Consider the following 17130-nt stretch of genomic DNA (forward strand, 5'->3'; position numbering starts at 1 on the left):
TAAACTTTTCTATGTGCCAAGCACTGTGCTAAATGCTAGAGATACAAAAAGAGGTAAGAAACTGTCCCTGCCCTCAAGGAGCTTGTAATCCAATGGGGGACACAACATGCAAGCAAACACATACAGAACAACTTTATACAGGGGTCAGCCATCTATGTGGGTCAGCCAGAGAAAATGCCCAATGCTGAGAAATGGAGTGTCTTTTTTGTGGATTAACCAGAAAGCCAGCATCACTGGATCTAAGAGTATATGGCAGGTAGAAAGGAATGAGAAGATTGAAAAGGTAATAGGAACCTAGGCTATGAAGGATTTGAATGCCAAATAGAGCATTTTGTATTTGATCCTAGAGGCAATAGGGAGCAACTAGAGTTTATTTTTTAGGACTAGGGGAATGACATGATTGAACCTGTGATTTTGGAAAATCACTTTAGTGGATGAGTGAAGAATGGTTTGGAGTGGAGAGAGTCTTGAGGCAGGCAGATTCATTGGCAGCTATTACAATAACTCAGGGGTGATGATGGTCTGTGCCAAAGTAGACATAGTATCAGAGGAAAGAGAAGGCATACTGGAAAATGTTGTGAAGGTAAAATCAAGCAAAAAAGTAGATGTGGGAAGGTGAAAGAGAGTGAAGAAACCAGAATGACTCCTAGATTGTGAATCTGAGGGACTGGGAGAATGATGTTGCCCCTCTAAAAATAGGGAAGTTAGGGAAGAGTGAGAATTCAGGACAGAAGATAACAAACTAGCTTTTGGATATGTTGAGTTTAGTTATCTACGAGACATCCATTTCAAGATGTCTGAAAGGCTGTTGGAGATGCAAGACTGGAGATCAGCAGAGAGTCTAGGATAGGATAGATAGGCTTGAGAATCTTTAGCATAGAAAAGTATAATTAAATCCATGGAACTTGATAAGATCACTAATGAAGGAGTATGGAGGGAGAAGAGGGCTTAGGTTAGAATTCTTAAGGGCCCTATTGTTAGAAGGCATCGATTGAAAGAGAAATGTCTAAATGAAACACTCTTTTTAGAAGGATCTTGCATTCTACTTAAAGGGGGAAGGCAGTAAGGGCAATATATATGCTTAATATATGCTCATAAATATATGCAAGACACATCTCAACTTAGTTCTGTCTCACACACCAATCAAGGAGCCATTTCCAATTACAAATAACCAATGGGTACCAATTGGCTCTGATAAAGAAACTACATGCTCCTGAGAGCACATACATTCCAGTGGGGTTCACAATGGAATAGAAAGCAGGAGCAGGAAGGTTTAATTGTTGAACCAGTTGCCTGACCCCCCACCCCTTCTAAGCTTTCTATACTTAGAGGGCCAATATTGGAGAAGGGAAAACAAGAGCCTGGCCTTTACTCTGCATTGGAAACAAAGGTTGGCAACTGGTTAACCTGAATTTGGCAGAGGGTCAGCAAGAGCTCCTGGTGAGCTATTTCTGATAACTTTTATACACATATGCCCAGATTTTTAAAAAAGGAAATAAGATCCCAATTAAAGATGGAGAGGGTTCCAGTTAGAATTTTATTGAAAAAAATGTTATATTAAGTGCAACCTCATGTTCCAATCAATCTGTTATTGTATTTTCTATGTATATAACCATATGATAGCTATCATAATTCGTGGAGTTTAATCATGTTTGAAAATATCACACATTTCAGATCAGCATTCAAAGTAGTCAAGTACTGGTACTATGGTCTATTGCAACTATTATTACATCGATGCACTTCCATAAACATCTGAGGACAGATACATAAATATATGTATATGTATAGCATTTGTGTGTGTATATACATTATATATATTATATATGTGATATATAACATATAGTTTATGTGGCATTATATATGACATATACCAATCCAGATTCAGCTACAAATGTGTGTATATAATGCATTTATATACAAATATGGCTGAGTCTAGATCCCTGCTTCAATCTGAAATTCTCAAATGCTTAGGAAATTTAAATGCTTTGAAGCTAATAATTTCAGAAGACAATATAGTACAATGAACATTGTCAAGCACAGTAACTGGCTACTTTGCAGGCTATTTGAAATATGTGCTCTTTTAAGCTTGATTTGTTGCCAAGAACCATCCATGATGGCCATGCCTTTAGAAGACTGGGTGAAGGAAGAGAAGATTTAGATAGAGAAATTATTTAAATTTTTGAGTGGGAAAGGGGCTCCACTTTTCCTGCTTCCTAATAGACCTAGGAGCAGTTGGTGGAAAGGATAGAGAGACTGATTTAGAATGAGTGTGAGGAAGAGATTCTTAATGAATAAAGCCATTCCAAAGGGGCTACATCAAGATGTAGCACTTTTTTCTTCACTGAAGGCCCTCAAGTGGAGATTAAAGAACCATGTGCCAGCAATTGTAATAAAGAGTATTCAATCTGCCCCACTCTAAGATACTATAAATCTTTCCTTTTAAATAATCTCATAATCATTTGCATTCTACAGTTACCAGGAAATGAGTCCAAACATCCTACTCTCAATGATTTGTGGACTTTTGTTTTACATTATCTCATCCTCCTTTTTTTGTTTAGAACCCTGTCATACCAAATACCATGATTTTATTATTTTCTTGCCCCATCTCTGAGTAGACAAAAGTATGGTTGGAAATAAGTGGAGACTTTCAGAAATATGATGTTTATATCTAAGGAAAACTCATTTTTTTTCTAACCAGGTATCTTTAAAAGAAGAATATAAAATGCCTTCTTGATACTTATGTGTAATGAAATTAGATTTCTCTCGAATGTGATCATTACTCTAGATACATGATTGCTTTAATAGGATAATTGGCTACTACTGGACTGAGGTAAAACTGGCAATAAATAGCATGTGCACCTGCATTTTAAAATAGAAGTCAAATATAACACCAACGTTGTTCACTCTGAGGATATGAGTTTCATTTCTGCTATTGAAATGGCACCACAGAGAATGGAAAGAGTTCTTTAAAGTGGCCTAGTCACATCCTCCCTAAAAGCATCATCATGGTATTATAGTTCAATGTATACAGCTTGACTCATACACTTTCTTTCTGTGTGATCAGGGGAAGTCATTATACTGCCCTGATTTCAGTATCCACTTGAACCAAATGAAGCCTCGATGATTTCTGAGATACTTTCCAAGTCTTATGGACTCTCTGAACATGGAATGGCATGCTTGAGGAAAACACTTTGTCTTCATATTCATTTGGGATAATATTATCTTGAAGCTGGCCAGCCCTGAATACTTATTGCCATCAAACACTCTTTTAATTATGCCACTCATCTGATCAAAAATGTTTAATTGCTCTCCATTATCCATTGTCTGCAGGATCAAATCTCAACTCCTTGGCCTGACATAATAGGTCTTGAGTAATCAATCAATTAGTAAGTATCTGAGTGCTTAATACATGCCAGGAATTGTGCTACTTTTAGGTGCTATAGATACAAAGTCAAAAGGGAAACAGTTTCTAATAAAATATATTTTATAAGGAGAAACTATATATATACATATATATACAGATGTGTATATATGTACAAAAATACAGAAACTTCTGTGCATACATGTGTACATGTGTATATTTTACATATATATGTGTGTATAGACACACAAATATGTGCTAATTCTTTAAAGCCAAGATTATTTGAGGCATGGAGGGCACTAGGGCTACTAGTGGTCAGGAAATGCTTCATGTAAATGTTGGTAACTGAGCTAAGTCTGAGGGAAGACAAGAATAAGATCCAAAGAGCAGGGTCTATGCCATGAACAAAGCAGATCTAGAGCTGAGCAGTCAGGTAACAAAGTTCATGATGACTCTCATGCTGGTTGATTTGATCTTTGGGAGTAGAAACTCTACTCCCCTCAGATTCTCCAAGGACCTTATCAGAACCAGGACTTGGCAAGGCTTTCCACCTAATGGCTCCAACCTATTTCTTTCTTCTACTCTTTGGCTAAAAACCAATTTATTCTGACCCAACTGTTTTTTTTTTACCTTCCAAAATTTTTTTGTGCTTTCCTACCTCCATACTTTAGCCTATGATGTCCCTCTACCTGAAATAACTTTCTTCCTTCTTATCCAAACTAAGTCTCCAAATTGTCTCCATCCCTCAAATCTCAGTGCAAATATTCCATTTCCAAGAAGTTCTTGAGCTATACTTTCCCTACAATACTACATTTTATCAATGCCCAGAGCTGCCATACTCTGCCAGTCACCACAGCCAAGTTGGTGATGGTGGCCAAGATAGGTCATGTAGCATTTTGAATGTTATATTTGGACATTTTTGGAAAAACAATCCAATCATCATGGACTGACTGATAACCAAAATTACAATAGCATTTAAATGGCATTGCATTATGTTGTTAATCATTAAACACAATTTAATGTTAATCTTTAAACAATTGCACAATATGTATAATACTAGTTAGAGAGAGAGAGAGAGAGAGAGAGAGAGAGAGAGAGAGAGAGAGAGAAAGAGAGAGAAAGAGAGAGAGAGAGAGAGAGAGAACCTTGCTATATGAGTTAGAAAAAGAATTGGATTAAAGGTCAGAAGACCTTGTTATAAATTGAAGTTCTTCCACTACCTAGTGTTACAACCTAGGTGAGTCAGTTTCTCTTAGAACTTAAGTATTCTCAGTTTTTCACTCTAAAAAGTAAAGAGTTTGAGCCAAGTTCCCTTCTAGTTCTAATATTCTTTGTTTCTGTGTTTTTATCTAACAAGAATTCAATCTCCATGAGAATAGGGTTCACATTATATTTCTTTACATCCTTCATACCACCTGGAGCCATTCAATACACATAAAATGTGCTTCAGAAGCAAGTATTGACTGTTAAACATTGAATATAGGTCAGATATTATTACAAAAGCCTCTAAGGGATTGCCCTAGGTTTTATTTTTGTGTAATGAAATGTGGTTATTTTGAAACCTCTTTGAACTATGTAGCCCCTTCCATATATCTTTTAGTTCTAAAGAGTTTTTCCTTATAATAATGTTTGCAGTAACTAGACTAGATGGCTTTTATGTGAAATATCAATATGTGCATGGGGCTAGCAGGGCATACTAAGCTTTAGAGAAAATCATGCCCCTGGTGAGTCTCTAAGAAGCAAACTGTCAGGTGCCCCTGTTCAAGTTCCATTCTGCCCCTGACCAGCTGAATAGACCTCAGAAAATTGCCCTACTTCTCGAGGTTAAGATTTTATCATGTGTACAATGAGTGAGCCATGACTGATAACTTCAAAGGTAGGTCCCTTTCAATATTAACAGCCTATAATTCTATGAGATTCTATGAGCAGTTCTAAATAATGCTTGAGCATTTGTGAGGACCATTCCTAGAGGGGAAGGTTCTAGTTTATTTTTTATCTTTTTTTCATGTTTGGGCTCCTTAAGCTCCATCTCCACCACCCCCAGAATTATAACTAACATGGAGGAAGGCATTAGGCAGAATTGCTGCCAAAGTACCCCCAAGATTGTTGGAGATCCACAACCCTGATCCCTGCAGAATTTGTAGCAAAGGTTTATGGGTCTGGTAAACCAGAAAGGGGGATATTTTCAGAGTTGCCTTGGAGACCCAGATTTTAGACCTATTTCACCGAATGAAGACTTTTGTTGGATGGCTTGATATTATTCTTGGCCATTGGAAAAGGCATGTCAACCTAAAAATAGCACATAACTACAACCAAAATGGTTATGATAGAACACATCTTTATTCAGGACAAGGGAGACAATGCTCATATGGCCACCACTACAAACCACAAAGAGTCACCTGCATTGGGAGTTCTGGGAACACTGTCTCTGGGAAAGACACCAATAATAGGAACCCTGAACTTAGGAAACTGGGATGATATGTATTCCTTAGGGAGTATAACAGAGGACCAACTGACTGTTACATAGAGGTTTGGGGGAAAGGTTGTAGCCAGAGGCTAGAATACCTGGGAGAGTCCAATATAATAAGAGAAACTAAAAAGACAAAAAGGATACCTAGTCCTCTCTATGGTGCTCAGTGGGTGCTAGATGGTTTATTGTTCAGTCTGGGAAAAGGGTTAGTCAGGGGATTTCTTGAAGACAAGTTATCATGGGACAAGGGTAAATTTGGGGTTTAATAAAACAAGGTTGTCAGGTGCCGTAGTACATGGCCACATACAGTTAAGAAGACTTGAGATCCAGCTTCAACAAATAAAAGCTATATGAAAGTGGACAAATCATTTGGATCTCACTGTGCTTTAGGTTTTTTTTTTTTTGCTATAAAATAGGAAAGCTGATATTATAGTTACATCACAGGACTGTTTTAAAGAAAGCATTTTATAAATGTTAAAGGTATATGTACAAATTTTAATTTTGCTTTGTGGCTATTATTTTTTCAAATAGCAAAAATTCAGCTGAAGATCTAGGTTGAAGACTCACCTTCAACATCTGCTAGTTGTGTGATCTTGACCCACTTTCTCTTAGCATCAGTTTTCTACCTATAAAATGGGGATGCTACTAGCCCTGCCTACTTGACATCCTTTAAGGAAAGTAATTAATAAAGCATTGTATAACTCTGAAATATTATTATTAGCAAAAGGAGAAAGAATTCAGAGGAGGGCAAGATCTAGAAGCTGTGTTGTTGGTGCTTAGGAAACCTGAACAAAGATAATAAGCTTCTTTGGAACCCTAACTGGACATCTGCTAAGGTGGATAGAAGAGGAGGGGCCATAATGTTGAGATTCAATTTTAAGGTAAAATTGCTATTTGCATTCTCTTGAAAACAGTGCCTAACTAGTGGTTAGTCCAAAAACATAAGCATGGTTTCCTTTGATTACAAATTGTCTGAGTTCAGTTTCATTTAAAATTTTCTTTAGGCTTAGACACCATCTGCTCCTCTGTTTTCTTTATCTTACTGTCAGAGTCACAAGCATGTAATTATCTTACTCCTACTCATTTTTTTTCTTGTTCTCTTTCTCTTTGGGTTTTATTTCTATGAGGGTTACTGTCTTTATCTTGTGTTCAAACCAGCAATTATAAGGAGACATCTAATGAGACCAGAGTGATCTTCTATGCTATGCCTCCATTTGGGGTTTGGGGAAGTGAAATAAACAAGGACAGATGCCAAACAATATCATCTTTACATTACTCTGGAGGAAAAGGTGCACCAAACAGACATTCAACATTAAGCCAATTAGCATCTTGCTGGTAACTTAACCTTTGGAGAATTTTTATTCATTGTGATGCTCTAGATGTGAGAGTAGATCATGTCAGGATATAAAACCATCTCACCCTGACATGCCCCAGAGTCTATGAAATTCTTTCATATTTGTCTCAAGCTTTTAGTTTAAAGTGTAGAAGTCCACACTTATTCATGATGATGGTAACTCATTTATAAATCACTTTATGGTTGAACAAATGATTTCCTCCCAATAACCCTGCAAGAATGATAATGCACATAGTATGGTCCCTATTTTACTTCAACGCTTCAAAAGATCTGTGAATAATCATTTAGACCTTGGTCAGATAGTGGAGAAGCCAACATAATGCCTTCACTATATTCTAGGCCATCACTATTCATCCTAGCATTTGACTTGTCATTGGACTTGGATGACTCTGGAAGAGGAAGTGGGGCTGATGACTTTGTGCAACTCTGTCTCATTTAATTCCAATTCATGCACAAATCAAGACATCACTTGTGGTATCACTGGTCCTCTTCAAAAATGAAGGATGAACATCAACAACAGCACTGACTTTTATTGAAATCTACCCACAGATAAGTATGTTATTTAACATATCTTATGCCCTCTCTTGCCTTCACCATCACTCCCTCAAATTTCACTACCTTGTGGTCAAATCTTCTAATAACGTATCTCTCTTAACTTATCCAAGTTGGTCCTTAGGTGATAGCGTTTCAATGGGCAAATGACTCAAGATATTTTTCCAACTTATTAGCACTCACTAACATAGTTTCCAGCAACTCAGGGTAAAACTCATGTGACAATAAGACAATGGAGGAGGACTTAATGGAAGAATTTCCATTTTACAGAAGAGAAAATTAAGGTTTGAAAAAAGTGACTTGCCCAAGGTCATAGTCTAATAAATGAGACTGAAATTTACAACTTCTCATTTCTATTACCAAAGCTGTTTTTAACCTACAGGGTTCCCCCAAAGTCTTACTGCAGATTTAAGCTTCTAAAGTTTAAAATTTCCCTAAAAATTGTAGGAAACCCTTTATAATACCAACTCTAATGCTTAAGAGATCAGAAGAGATCTTGTGCAAAGCTCCTAAGAAAAGTGATATGTTTCTCTCATGGGAATTATAGAAAATGATTTCTCTTCTCTCCCCAAGTGCTTTATGCATAATCATTGTAATTTTGAAAATTATAAATGACATGATTCATAATGAATATTTTGACTTGTAATATAGCATCCTCCTGGAACTGTGTTATGTCTGAAAATGCTTCTTGCTTCACATAAAAACCTAATCCAAAGGAATGTAGAAATGTAGGATAATATCTTGAAACAGAATTTTAAATTATTTCACTTCTCTCTCCCCTTCCTTAAAAATCTTTCATCAAGTGTCATCATCCCCTCAAGCTATTATGCCATATTTTACCTTCCTTTCACTGCCAAACACTTAACCAATCAACCAACATTTAATTCCACCCACAAAGTGCTGGAAATGCTAGGTACTAAGCTAGGAAGAAAGACGTGAAACAGTCCTTGACTTCAAGACCTTTATTTACATGCTATCTGGGGAACCAATATGTACACACACACACAAAATAACAGTTTAAAGAGACTTCTTCTAGAGATGTAGTGATTGCACTGACTTTGGTCTCTCAGAACAAAAACATTAACATCTCCACCCAAGTTCTACAGTTACCCTGAGTGAAGATATCTCTTCTCCAATGCTATTAGCTTGCACCCCTATTCTGATATAGTTACACTACTATTATTCACTGGTAATTAATGCCCAAGTTCCTTGTAATAGACTACAATTGATTGAACAAAGGGTCCTAAACTAATGAATTCCTTGATTAGTCCAAATATTGCTTCTCCAATACAACAGCTTCCAGCCAAATGTAAATCCAAAATGTAAACTACAAGCTAGGGGACAGAATTGTCAACAGAGGCATAATCTATTAAATTTCTTATGGTCATGGATTTTAAGCATAAAATGATTGTGACCATAAAAACAAAGTAGATCACACTGAAGAGTGGGGAAGTCTATGAAGCAGTGGAATAGAGTAGAAAGAATGATGGACTAGGACGCAGGAACTTGGGTGAAATTTCTAGTTCTGAACTTATTCTCTGTCAGACTTACATAAATTAGTTAGCCTATCTGAGCTTTAATTTTCTTATATTTCAAATGGGAATAATATGCTATGTACCTCAAAGGGTTGTTTTGAGAAAAGCACTCTAGTTTCAAACATAAATAAACATGTATGTATAGTGATGGTAAACATAACTATATAGTTTCACTTATATTATAAAATATTATATTTATATATTATGAAATATATTCTGTTATAAAACATAATTTGGTATTATATGTAATATAAAGTATAATATAATTTATAATAGAAAATTTATTATATATTATAAAAATATAACTACAAATTATATGTGTGTTTGCACCATATAGTATAGAATCAAATCCCAATAAAAAAGATGAAAGTATGAGAGAACCATAATATTTATAATAATTCATTCAATTTTGGGTGTTTATGCAGGGAAATGTATAAAATATATACACACAAGCACATATATAATTGTATAAACTATTATTAGATTTCTTTCATCTTTTCATCTTTTTATGGGATTTGGGTTAAAATGTTCTAGGAATTGAGTCTCTCCTGCCAAGATTCCTTTATACTCAGTGTTTTATAGACTGTTCCAACAGTAGATAAAATAAGTACTTTTGTGGTTGACTTATAGAATTAGAATATGAGCTTATTCTCTGTAGGCATCCTTAAGAAAAGGACGAGATATCGGGCATGATATGTAACTCATCCAGTTCCCATATGATTTTTATTTCAATCTCAATACTTTTAAATAGTTTCATTTTATATAGTTTGGAATTGATGGTTGGGATATATTTGGGATAGAGACAGTTGTTCTTGGGTTTTTATGAACCTTTGTTTGGTCCAAGCAATTTTGGGAAACAGTTCAGACTATAATAATGGTCTGGTTACAATATAGTTTATTGGTTGAATTCCTGGAGATATTTTTAAGGCTGTATTTGTAGAAAGAATATCTATCATTTGTAAGTCCATAAAAAAAATAAGCTTTATATATATGATTCTAGCAATGAGGTCATGGATTTCTTGGTATTTCGCAAGTGCTAAGTTTTTATAGCCTATAGTTATGTGGTATAATGTCTCTACCATATCATTGCATAATCTATAGGATTGTTCAATGAAGACTCCTTAAGGATAATCCTTCTATAGTTTATGATGTTAATGAATCGGTCCTGATTTGCCATCACAAGGCTTTTCATTTCCACAAACAAATCCATATGACAGGCATTTGCGGCTTCTTTGTTGACATATTGTTGGCTGAGTCCATAGGAATGTTGCCCACAAAAGGCCTTTGGATTCTACCTTTGAACTCTGATTGTTTCATAAGCTCCATCCGAAGGCAAACCACTTTCTGTTATATTCAACAAATTCACTGGCACTGAATTATCATCATCCATTACTACTTTTCAATGATGTTTGGTTATTTCAAATGTATTTAAAATAACTTTTGACCTATTTATCATTTAGAATTTCACTCATTCTTCATCTTTTTTTTTATCCTGCAGAGATATTAGTCTTCTAATAGTTGTTCTAGAGTGATGGGGTCTCTGTTGTTTTTTAATATTGTGTATCTGGGTTGGAATGTGAATGTCTGTGTGTGCATGTGCACACACATGTGTGTGTCTGTGTCTGTCTGTCTCTGGGCATTTTAATCAGTGAACTTTTATAATCTATCATAATTTATTTTAGAGGTTGAAAAGTAGACACTGAGACATTAAGACTGGGAGTGATTGTGGTAGTGGGATAATCTTATACAGCCTTTAAAGTTTTCAAAATGCTTTAAATATATTCTCTTAAGCTATCCTCACAATAACTCTTAGAGGTAAATATTATTAATTCTATTTATAGATGAGGAAACTGAGTGAAAAAGTCATTTAATCTTGTCAAAGAAAGGTAAAATACACAGAGATAATTGAACATAGATATGTCTTCAAATCAACAAACAGAAAGGAACAGGGAAAGGGAAGAGTCAAGGATAGATTTAGAGAAGTAATGTGCAAAGCAAAAATTAAGTGAGGCAAGACTATTAAAGGAATACGAGTTTAAGAGGAAAAAATGAGTAAGAATCTCTTATTGGGGGTTTGGTGAGAAGATGATCAGGGAGTGGAAGTTGAAAACATCAAATATAGGCAATTGTGCTAAGTACACTCCTATTCCTCAGTCCTCATCTTTGTAAAAAGAAAGTAGGCCATATCAAAAGGAATAAACATAAGATAATAAAATGGAGAGACATACAAAATTAAGAATCATAACTGAGAATATAAATAGGATAAATTAACCCATAAAATGGAGATCAAAGAATGCATTAAAACACAAAATAAAATAATATACTATTTACCAAAAATGTATTTAATACATAAAGAGCCACACAGAGTTAATGACCAAAAAAGGTATGTGAGGATCCCAGAAACAAAAATGAACAATTTTGATTACAGAAAGTAGTGTCACTTATTGTTCTGTCCTTCTTGTCAAGTGATCATCATGGAAGACTGCAGGGAGGGTTTGGAGCTGTAGTTGTATCCCAAGAAAACTCAATGACATGTCTGAGAGGAGCAAAGCCACCTTGCTCTAACCTTCTGATCCATATATGTCCTCATCTGTACCCTGGCCATTTCCCTTCCTGTAATCACCTGGATATCTCTTATTTTGGAATTTATAATCAATCAAAACTACCTTGATCATTCTTTTCACTGTGTTTGTGATTTTGATTCCTCAGACCAAAGCTCCCTTCTTTGGTTACTGCTCCATTATGTGTGCTGCCTGATACAATAAAATGCAAGCTCTTTGAAAATAGAGATTGCCTTGATTTTGAATTTGTATCCCAGGTTAGCATTGTGGTTGGCATATAGTAAGCATTTAATAAATGTTTTTCATTCACTTATCCACAAAAATGTTTTGTACATTTCTTAGCTATAAATTTTATATCAATAGTAATATATGATGAGTGATGTTTCAGGAAGCTGTTCAAAACAGTGTTAAGCAAAGAGGAAAAAAGCAAGATTTTAAAAATATAACCATATTCTGTGCATGACTTCTTATTAAGTCCTACTCTTTGGGGAACAAACAGAAAGGGTAGAAACAGAGAAAGAGAAAAGAGAATCAGCGACAGAGACACACACAGAGAGAGAGAGAGTCAAAAGAGAAATGGAGACAGGAAAACAATGTTTCAATAAAAACTTAAATTAAAGGTTAAAGTTAATAATAATAATAATAAAGTTAAAGTTAAGTCTTAAAGTTACATCTAAGGCCATTTGTCCAGAAGTTCACCTTTGTCCTTTGTCCCAAAAATATGGTCCATTCATTTATAGCAAATTTTTACTCTGAATGCGATGAAAATCAGCTCATCATTTTTCTAGAAACCAACCTCATTATAAATATACAGAGAGCAATCAAACAAGATTTAAGTGTAAGCAATTACACTTTACCAGGTTATGATGAGTCAGAGGTGAGAGAAGTATCCAGGTAGAAAAAATCACATGGACCCAGTGTAACTGCAAATTATTTTCAGGCAAGTTACTCCTTAAGTAGATCATTGAATCAAACTAAGATCCAACTCATAATTATATTCAATACTATCCTTCTTTCTTTATCCTCTATTGATGGTCATACATTTGTCCAGCCCAGAGTTTGCAATGACCACTTCCCATGAGCTTTCAATCCCTCTTTCCATTTGTGAAAAAAGGCAAAAATACAAAAACACATCCTATCAGTCCCACTGATGAGAAGGCTACACTTTTTTTCACACAAAAGAGAATTGTGTTTCCTTTTTTTTTTCTTCTGCTTTTTTGGTATGAACAATTTAAGGGACTCCTAGTATAGAAATTCCCTCCAGAAATTCAGGTTAATAACTTACCTGTTTTGGAGTTCACTGGTACTGAGTAAAATGGTCTGGCCATGAATCACTGCTAGAATGTGTCAGAGATAGAACTTGACCCCAAGATTTGTGGCATGAGTGATACTGAAAACTTGCTTTGCTCATTTTTTCTCTAACTAGAATTTATTAAACCATCTAGTTATGCCAGGCTACAGTGTCAAAGGTATTACTTTTTTTTCCTGGAGAGCACTGTGTATAGTGTTGTAATTTCATTTTCCTGGGAAGCTTCCCTCTTTTCTATTAGCAGAACATGAAGAAACACTTGTTTATTATGAGATAATTGAATTTGATTCCCTTCCCTTAATGCTATCTGTTGCTGGAGTCTCTGCCAAGGCAAGTCGACTATGACATAAATGGCTTAAGAATAAACAGCAGGAAACATTATGCTTTGAGAAAGGACCTTTGCCAGCTAGGATGAATTGTGCCTTTAAGAATGATTCACCAGTTTAAGGGAAATCACATGACTTTTTCCTAATCCTTATTACTTCTCTCTACCATCCAGTCGAGTCTTTAGCCAAGACTCCCAGCTTTCTAGAGGACTGAGGAAGCTCTTAGGTATGAAATAGGTTTTAAGAGCAAAGTAGAACAAGCAGGAGTAGATATTATCAGTCACCTGAAAAATTCGATTACTTTTATAGTATTTATATATTTGCCTATGTTGGGAGAAACAAAACAAAAAAAGGAAACATTTGATGCCACGTAGTATTTATTTTATGACAGGAGAAATTCGTTTTTGTAAGAGAATGCTTTTTGCTGGGACGAACCTGAAAGGTGGATTTATTCCTGGAGAAGGGACAGTAAGTAGTGAGTTAACATAACAGGCAATATTTTTAACCACCGTTTTCCAGGGCATACAGTGACACTATATAAATGGAAACTTCTCAGAATAACTCTGTATAAAGGCAGAGGGAATAATGCCAAATGGTAACTCTGTGGCTGTGAAAATTGCTCATATTTATAAAGCAACATAGACTTCAGAAAGCTCTTTCTTTACAAGATTCTTTACAAGTCTTTACAAGAACCCTGTGAGCAGGGTACTGCAAGTATCCTTATTTTGCAGATGAGGAAACTTAGTCTAGAGAAATAAAGTAACTTCTGCCCATGGTCACCCAGGGCATGTATCACAGTTGAGACTGAAACAGTCTTTGGATTCCAGGTCCAAGCTTTCCTCCTACATTCCATCTCCACTCCTGGGCTACTTTTCTTCCTCTTGGTGTGATGATGTTAGAATAGATCCTGGAGGATTCATCAATGGAAACTATGGGTAGAGTCTACACTGCAAGTAAAATAAGCAACCAGCAGGTTGAGGGAGTAAGCACCAGTCACTCACCTGGATGTCATAGCAACTGGGAAGTAGGTTCTATAGTTATCTTTATTTTACATATGGGAAACTGAGGCAAAATACAGTGATTTGTCCAGGGTCATACAGCTAGTTAGTGTCCATAGTCAAATTTGAAAACTCAAGTCTTCTTGTCTCCAGGTCCAGCACACTATCCACTGCTCCACCAAGCTATCCTGCGAACATTGTGCAGTAATAAAGAACAAATGAGAGGAATTCAGAAATCATGAAAAGGTTTGCTAGCTGCAATGACTACAACAATGTAAATGGAATATCATTGAAAGGAAGCTGGGCCCCAAGGGATAGAAAAACCATATATGTGCATACATATACATATAAATGCTATGTCATCACATGTGTGTTGATATACATGTATGAACACATGTATTTTAAAATATCCATTCGCATGTGTATACGTATTCTGGAGATGTGTATGTGTGTTTATGTGTATATGTATACTATGCATATGTGGAGAAAGACAGAGACATAGAGAAAGACAGAGACAGAAAGAGACAAAGAGAGACAAAAAGACAGAGATACAGAGACAGAGTGAAAAAGAGTCAGAGAAAAAGAGACAGAACAGAGAGAGAGAGAGAGGCATAGAGAGAGAGACAGAGAAACTTAGTTGTTAACGTTTCTCCCACCCAAGAAGCAGAAGTACAAATGAATAGTGGCTGGGCAATATCAACAGGTAGGCAGTCTTTCTGGTTGGGTGCCACCTCCCTGACAGCAGGTACCTGGGAACATAATAGATTCCTCTTTGCCAGCTATTGTTGCTACAGCCCCCATTCCCTAATTCACTGGCCCCTCGCCTGTGTAGATGCTTTAGTGCACATAGTCTCAGACTGCCTTGGACTGAATTGCCTTCTCTCTGACTCAGAGGTCAGGCTGTCCCTATTCCGTTAGTTGTTTGGGCTTCTGTACTCTACCTTCTTCCACTATGAATGTGTGTACTCCTTGCCTGTGGTAAGGGTCTTTGGTTCTTGACCTGGGACAGTACTTGCTCATATATATTTCACTGGTGAATACTGGAATACTGCCTACTTATGTATACTATTAAGACTTATGTATACTACTAAGTTCTTACTCATAGGATTAGCTCGGACAGATAGGCAGTGATTAATTGTGTTCCATAGACTGGCATAGATCTCATCTGAGCCTTTGTCTTAGAAAAATGTGAGTAAATACCCAATAACTAGAAGTTATCTCTGCCTTTAAGTCTATTTGATAGCAACATGACTACCTTGACATTTCAGCTCTTAGAGTTGGAAAAGACTTCAACTGCAATCAAGTCCAAATCATAGCTAAAAAGACATCTCCTTTATAATCCATCCAAATTTTCACCCATCTTCTGCCTGAAGACCTCCAATGAAGGAGGACCAAAGGCACCACATTCCACTTTGGAATAGTCCTAATTATTATGACCATTTTATTTTCCATCTTAAGAACCAATTTGCCTCTTTACAATTTCAACCTATTCTTCCTAATTCTTCCCTTTGAGGCTGAATAGCATAAGTATAACCCTTCTTCTAGATCATAGACCTTCTGATGATTAAAGGCTGCTACCCTCCTGTGTCTTTTCTTCTCCAGAAAAATTATCCCCAGTTCTTTTAGCTTAACCTTAAGTTAAAGGACTCAAATCATTTCACCCTTCTGGATGCCCTCCAACTTAATGAGGCAAATAATGGTCCATCATCTAAAACCCCCCAAAGCACTAGCTGAGCATTACCTGATCCAAAGTATCTCAAGGCTTCATAAATTTTATGTTGAGTTACACAGAGACTCTGCAACCATAAGAGATTCCTTGATAGGTACTATTTCTCTCTTCTCTCTCTGAGGTTTCTAGGCAGGGGATTGTTTTGGCTAGACTTGTAGATGACAGCAGCTCTTGATGATTAAAAGCAAATTTCTTTTCTTCCCCTCCAAGTTGGATTTAACATCAGTACCATCTGTCGTAAAGATAGATGATTGGCAGATATCACCCTTCAGTGAATGTGAGATCAGCCACATCCTTCCATTCCTGGCAGAGACCTTCAGGCTTACTGACTAGGTGAGGATGTCAGGTTGTAAAAGCCCACCTGTGTGTAGAAGCTCATATGCCCAGGCAATGGGAATGTGGCACTGTGACAATTATCCTGAGTGTTCCAGCCAAAAACCTGACTGAGGAAAAAGAGAAGAACGGTCCTGAATCATCCAGATGGTTTGTCTACCTAATCATTGGAAGATGGCTCAACCATTCATATTCTAGTACTGTCCAAGCTGGTTATTGAAAGAATGCCATCTGGGTCTTTCACCTATGAAATCAACATATAATAGACAAAAAATTTCTGACATAGCTCTGAGAGTAGGGAGATAGGAAGAGAGGGAGACAATTTGAATCATATGCTTCAGAAAATGTATGTAAAATTTTGCTGTTAAAATTAAAATGAGATATTTTTTTTAAAAAAAAGCAAAATCATTCTGTGTCTGAGTAGTGAAAGGCAGAGCAGTGTAGTGAAATGAACCCTGAAACTGCAGTAGGAAGAAATAGGTTCAAAACTCTTCATGAAGCCTTTTGGGGTTTTCTGAGAAAAGATACTAGGATGGTTTGCCATTTTCTTCTCTAGCTCATTTTACAGATGAAGAAATTGAGACCAGGATCTTATACAGCAT

Source organism: Monodelphis domestica, chromosome 1, assembly GCF_027887165.1.
Source record: "Monodelphis domestica isolate mMonDom1 chromosome 1, mMonDom1.pri, whole genome shotgun sequence".
NCBI classification, from domain to species: domain Eukaryota; kingdom Metazoa; phylum Chordata; class Mammalia; order Didelphimorphia; family Didelphidae; genus Monodelphis; species Monodelphis domestica.